Here is a 7609-nt window from a genome sequence, read left to right on the forward strand (position 1 = left end):
TGTTCCTCAACACATTCATTTTATATGATGCACTTTTCCACCCCACTTTAGCAGTACAAACAAGATGAGTACTTCATGTAGGCAATATTTCCAACCAACTAAATCCAATAGTACTTGATAGAATAATAATCATAATAATAAGAGTTAACATTTATATAACACTTTTAGGTTTACATAATGCCACATATATATGTATGTATGTATGTATGTAGCTATATCTATATTAATAGATATTTCATTTGATCCTCTTGTCAGCCCTATGAAGTAGGTGCTATTTTTATTACTACTATGCTGAAGATGAAGAAACTGGGAATACAAGAGTTAACTGATTTATGTGAGCCTCCACAACTGCAAATGTATGTTGCAAGATTTGAACTCAGATACTCCAGACATCAACTACCACAACTGGCTGAGTAATACTATTAAGGCATTGAATCTTACCTAATCTTTCCTGTCTCCTTAAATATGCAGAACAAATCACAGTATTTATGGTATTTCTTGTCTTCTCCATCACAAACTTCCTGACAAGTAGTCATTCATCCCCCCAAATTCCCATCATTTCTACTTGAATAATCACTTCCTCATCATGAGTCAAAATCATGCTCAACAAAGTCAATCACTTGTCAGGTTGCTTATCATCGCCTCTTCCATTTAAAGAAGAAAAATTTTCATCTCACCAAAGCATAAATATTTCAATTACTCAGTTTTGACAGACATCCCAGTCCAATATCCAAGTATTGCAAGTTCCCTATTACTGTAATATCATACTGCTATACCACTTTTATAATCAGATTTCCAAACTTTTTGTCTAAATCGTTCCTTCTGTCTAGATTATTTGAGTTATATAACCACAACAATGACACCCTCTGATTCTCCTTCCAATGATACTCGCCTAAGTGTTGTATACCGTATTTACTCCCCCAACTTCCTAGAATATTACATATCTTCATGTGGTGGAAATACCATTTTCCTGCCTCTTTTAGCTCTTCTCTTCATTGTGAAAATGGTGCACATTTCCAGAAGCATACTGTTATCATAAATCCTTTAATCTCAGCCTCTCAATTTGACCAACAAGGTCAAGTTTTCATCATGAGTTGGAATCTATCTTGCCCTCTTTGTAATCCATTCTTTCTGTTTAGTGTACATAGATTTCTTAGGTCCTTTTTAATTGCTGAATTCCTTATTTGATCTTTTCTCCTGAGAAGTATTTTTTCTTCTGTTTTTATTACTGTATTGAATTTAGCAACAAGATTATTAGATTTACTCAAACACTTTTCTCCTGTTCCCACCATTTTCCTTTTAAAATCTTTTAGCTCCAAAGTCAAGCGATTTTTCTCTTCTTTGCTTTTTGTTTTATTTTATTCTATTCTCAAACTTTCTAGTACAGATTAAAACTAATCTTCCCTTCATCAAATATTTTGGTTTTTTTTTTCCTTGAAGCAATGCTCTTCTCTAAGAAATGAAAGAAATACCTTTGTCTTTGAATATATGTCATTGTGTACTATAGCTCACCACATCTACACGGAAATGCATAAGAAAGATTCACAATTTTCTGAGTGATAAAATTACTGCTACTCTTTCAAAGAATATTTTATTATCACTAAAATTTGAAAGTTGAGATACATGCCCCTAGCTCTTTTATCTTCTCTTTCAGAATACACTACAACTTATAAAATGTACATACATAACTCCTAATTTGCACTGATAGGAAGACAAACATGCTATATTCCCAGAAAGTCACTGCAACATTAGGCTATCCCAGTTCCATAAAGTTTGGTAGGTTAAATTTCTTAGACTTTTGAGACTAAATGTGGAAAACTATCTGGTTGCCACAAATGTACACTGATATGAGAGATTATTGGGGGAGGGCTGGTCTCCTCAGTAATAATTTATTCAGAAGAGCCTACTGATTTTTTTGTGATTAGAATGATGCAGTCTTCTCAACCAGTCTTCACTTGAAATATATATATATATATATATATATATATATATATATATATATATATATATATATATATATATATATATATATATATATATATATATATATAGTCTTTCCTGGATTGTGGACCAGCAGAATCAAAGAGAAGCTGATCCATAAACAGAAAGATAATTGTTTAATAACAGACAAATATTTCGTTACATGTCTCTTTTAACAATTATTTATCTTAATTTTGCACACAGAAGCCAGACTCACTTTCCCACAGGTGTCATTGATAGCCACTCAGACTTGAAGTTTGTTCATGACCTCTGTGTAGAAGATTTTAGTTATCTCCAATTTTTTTTTAGTTTAGAGATTCAGGATTCTTTTCTCTTTCAGAACTGCTTCCATCTACAGGGCAGCTTTTTTTCACGAAGTACATAGATCTGTGGAACTATCCAATAAAAATTATTCAAGTTTTCTACCTCACCCCTGCAATCCTACCTTTTTCACTTGGCCTAACTATATTTTATTTTATTGAACAGTAGTGAAGGGAAATTGGAATAATGGAATTGGTTTTCCACAGAATACATCCATATCTCTATATACATATATACATACATATATGTATGTATGTATGTACACATGTGTGTATGCATGCACATATTTATGTATGTGTATATATTTACAATATATTAAAAGAAAGTGTTTTATAACATTATAAAACATAATTAAAATGTGTTCATTTTTTAAGCAACTGTAAAACTGCTACTCTCTCTCATGAGTACTACAAGTACCCCCACAAAGAAACAGACAGAAGATAAATTTGAAAAAAAGAGTTCAAGAACATATATACTTTGAATTTGTTTATACATCCTTTGGGAGGAAAATAATAACCACTCAGTGCTCCATGCTGTAGAACAGGAGTTGCAAAGGCATTTGGCTCTGCAAACATTTGCAACAACAACAATAACAAAATATGTTGTGAATCAATGAAATACTTTAATATACTACTCAAAATATTCATTAAGTGCTTACAATAACTTTTGCCCAACACTAAAATTAAAATTTACACTATACATTTATGTTTATCAATTATAAAAATTTTCTCTACTTTCAAAGCACTTTATATATTTAACCCATCTTATCCTCACAATTACCTTGAGAGGTATGTGATACTATTATCTCCAGTCTACAGATGAGGAAGTAGCTAGGTATCACAGCAGATGAAGTGTGAGGTCTGGAGTCAGGAAAAACCTGAGCTCAAGTCTGGCCTTATGCTTATTTCAGTTTTCTCATCTGTTAAATGCATTGGAGAAGAAAATGGCAAAGAATTCCACTACTTCTGCTGAGAAAACCACAAAAGGTATCAGATTGAGTTAGACATGGCTGAAAATGGATGAACAGTCACAGACAGGAAACTGAGGCAGAGAGATATTAAATGAACTGCCCACAATGACAGTAAGTCTCTGAGGCAGAATTCAAATTCAGGTCTTCCTTCCTCCAGGCTCAGGGCTATAACTATTATGCAACCTAGTGAACCACATTTTGAAATAATGAACTAAATTTTACTCTCATAACCTTATTTCACACTAATTTCCTTATTCTAGATTTCCATCCCCATATTTTGTTGTACATACATTAAAACATTAAATTCATTACCATCTTTAACATAATTTCATAATTATATTGTACCCCAGTGTTCAGTCTTCTCAGAAGAAAATAGAGAACATTTCATCATTTTTCCAATCTGGTCTCTGGATTTAGGGGAAAGAAGAATAATACCATTCATTCAATTTCCAGTTCTTGCCCCACCCCTGAATTGCCTAAGGCCACCTCATCCATTGGGATAGCTACACCACAAACAAAACTCATGCCATTCTTCTGCATTATCTTGGGTCATGACCTGTGTATATACACATTCTGGCAACTACTTGGCCCCTGGTGATTTTAACAATATCTAACTCCATTTAAAATCTCAAAACTCATGAGGCAAACACGCATGTGAATCCTAAGCTGGATGGACACACAGGATATTTGTCATGCTGCTGCTTCCTGGATAATAATCAAAATTGTCATCTGCTCTGGAGACACCACTTGAGATTTGGGGGACATAGAAACTGGCCAACAACCATCCTCACTGCTTACACAGGGAATGTCATGAGTCTTTCTCTTGCCCCTGACACCAGACTAATTGTTTCTGGGTCTTGTGATGTTTCAGTCCAACTGTACTGTGTTCAGGAAGGAATGTGTCAGAAAACTTTCACTGGCCACAATATCTGACATCAACACCATCTGTTTTTTGCCAAATGGCAATGCATTTGCCACAGGTTCAGATGATGCCACCTGTAAACTCTTTGACCTCTGAGCTGACCAGGAACTGATGATTTGTTCCCATTGCAGCATCATCTATGGGATCACACCTGTGTTCTTCTCCAAGAATGGAATCCTGGGATTATTTCCTCAAGATATGAAACTAATACCAATAGATAGCAGATAGATTCCATCATGACCAGAAGAGCACTTCAACCTTAGAAGTGTTACCATGAGAGTTCCCAACTCAATCCTGCTAACTCAGGCATCCCTATATCTCCCTCTGAGAGTATCAAAATGACAAGATCTTTTTACCTTCACATACTGCTGAAACAAAGAGTACAATTCCCTCTTCAAGAAGAATCTTTGTGGTTGTAAAGAAACAAATCATACATTCTTTTGGGACCATTGTGATTGTTCTCATTTTTTTGTCTTGAATGAATATAAAAAGGAAATACTATAATAAAAATGTTCACCAGAAGGTACCACTGAATAATCATAAAAAAAAAAAATGAATGATGAATAAAGAAATAGACAGACAGGCAGACAGATAGATAGACAGACAGACAGACACACAGACAGACAGACACACAGACAGACAGACACACAGACAGACAGACAGACAGACAGACAGACAGACAGACAGACAGACAGATAGATAGATAGATAGATAGATAGATAGATAGATAGATAGATAGATAGATAGATAGATAGATAGATAGATGAACTAGCCCAAATGACAAACTGGGTCCAAAAAACAATTGAGGAGAAGAAAGCCTTAGAAAGCAGAATCAACATAATGGAAAAGAAGGTCCAAAGCTCACCGGCAAAAATAATTTGTTTAAAATTATAATGGAGCAAATGGAACCTCAAGATGCCATGACAAATGAAGAAATTAAAAAACATAACCAAAAGAATGAAAAATAGGAGACATTGTGGAATATCTCATTGGAAAAAAAAAACAATTGACCTGGAAATTATATCCAGGGAAGATAATTTAAACATTATTGTAATACTTAAAAGCCACAATCAAATAAAGAGCCTAGACATCATCTTTCAAGAAATTATCAAGGAAAACTGCCCCAACATTCTAGAACCAGAGGGCAAAATAGATACTGAAAAAACCCACCAATCACCTCCTGAAAGAGATCCCAGAAGGAAAACTCCTAAAAGTATTTTAACCAAATTCGACAGTTCCCATCAAGTATTATGGAAACACAATGAGGATAACACAGGATCTACCACCATCTACATTAAGGGATCAAGAGCTTGGAATATAATATAACAGAGAACAAAGGAACAGGCTTAAAACTAAGAATCACCTACCCAGCAAAATTATCATAATCCATCAGGGGAAAAAAATCAATATTCAATGAAATAGAGGATTTTAGAAAATTCTTGATGAAAAAATCAGAGCTGAGTAGAAAATTTGACTTTGAAACATAAGAATCAAGAGAAGTATTAAAAAGGTAAAAAAGAAAGAGAAATCACAAGGAACTTAATAAAGTTGAATTGTTTACACTCCAATGACGCAAGATAATATTTGTAACTCATGAGATTTTTCTCAGTATTGGAGTTATTAGAGGTAACATATACACACACACACATGCACACGAATATAAATAAATATACATATACATATATAATCCCTCCAACTACTTTCTCTGTTTCTCTGTCTCTGTCTCTCTTCTGTCTCTCTCTATCTGCCCCTCTTTGTCTGTCTGTCTGTGTGAGTGCTTTTGTGTTTGTGTGTAAATTTGATTTTATGATTGTTATTTAATCAGGAACTAGAACATGTGTAGAAAGGCATATAAGCCACGTAAGACTTGCTTCAAAAGATATTCCTCAGCTAATATGAAATTATATTCATATCTGAAATCCGGTTTTTGGAACTTGCCATTTTAAGATTCTATGGGACTATTAACTGATTGTTCTTCTCAGTCTAACTCCAGTCTAACTGGATAGCAAGAAAGGCAGTCTGAGCCTCCAATCCATGATGCCAGTAAGCCTGTGAGATGCTGGCATGAATTGCAAAAGGTGACCTCATGGGAAGGGTGGGAGAGCGTCTGTTCAGCCTCGGCTGAAGTAGGATTTTCCTGCCTCTATTTCCCCAGTGTCACCTGGAAGACTTTAAGCTTGACTGAATGCAAGTTGACATTCTACTGTTGCCTGGAATTGACATGAAGTTTGGGAGATATTGGCTCCCTGCAAGGTCCCTATTCTTAATGGCAATTTACTATATTCAAAAGGTTTGTAAGTTTAACACCAGATCCATTAATTTATAGATTTTTGGTAGGGGAACATCCAAGGTTAAGTCTAAAATTAAGCTATTAAGCTTAGGACTTTAGACCAAAAGCAATAAGTTAGGGTTCTTTAATTTTTATTAATAGTATGGAGACAATCAGTTCAAGGCCTTGTGAAGTTAGCATAAATACTTATTATTTGTGTCTCAGTTGGTTAATGTTAAAAAAAATCAGTTCTGGTCTATATTGTACATGTTTTAAGAGAAGTATCACCTGACCAAAAGTTGGAATTGTTTTATGTGATTTGAACTGTGTTAAAAATGAAAACTAGAAAAAAATTATATAAGCTCAAGATGTTATGAGAAATGAAGAAATTAAAAAACATAACCAAAAGAATGAAAAATAGGAGACAATGTGAAATTTCTCATTGGAAAAAACAACTGACCTGGAAATTATATCCAGGAGAACTAATTTAAATATTATTGCAATACCTGATAGCCATGATCAAATAAACAGCCTAGACATCATCTTTCAAGACATTATCAGGGAAAACTGCCCTGACATGGTAGAACCAGAAGGTAAAATAGATACTTAAAGAATCCACCAATCATCTCCTGAAAGAGATCCTAAAAGGAAAACTCCTAAGAATATTTTAGCCAATTTCCAGATTTCTCAGGTCACAGAGAAAATATTGTGAGCAACCAGAAAGGAATAATTCAAGTACTGTGGAAATACAATCAGAATAGCACAGGATCTAGCACCATCTACATTAAGGGATCAAGAGCTTGGAATATGATATTCCAGAGGAAAAAGGAGCAAAGTTTAAAACCAAGAATCACTTACCCAGCAGAACTCAGTATAATTCTTCAGGCGAAAAATGAATATTCAATGAAATAGAGGATTTCCAAGAATTCTTGATGAAAAAATCAGAGCTGAATAGAAAATTTGATTTTGAAACATAAGAATCAAGAGAAGCATAAAAAGGTAAGCAAGAAAGAGAAATCATAAGGAACTTACCAAAGTTGAACAGTTTACATTACTTTATGGAGAGATAGTATTTGTAACTCATGAGATTTTTCTCAGTATTGAAGTAATTGGAGGCTATATATATATACATATATATATATACATA

The 7609-nt window shown here is 34.0% G+C and overlaps 1 pseudogene; it reads left to right on the forward strand.

Annotated features, from left to right (window-relative positions):
• Positions 1 to 3763: 3763 nt before the first annotated feature.
• LOC140518884 (guanine nucleotide-binding protein G(I)/G(S)/G(T) subunit beta-1 pseudogene) lies at positions 3764 to 4421 on the forward strand (annotated as a pseudogene).
• The last annotated feature ends 3188 nt before the right edge of the window (positions 4422 to 7609 follow it).

The sequence above is a fragment of the Notamacropus eugenii genome, chromosome 1 (assembly GCF_028372415.1).
Source record: "Notamacropus eugenii isolate mMacEug1 chromosome 1, mMacEug1.pri_v2, whole genome shotgun sequence".
Classification (NCBI taxonomy): Eukaryota; Metazoa; Chordata; class Mammalia; order Diprotodontia; family Macropodidae; genus Notamacropus; species Notamacropus eugenii.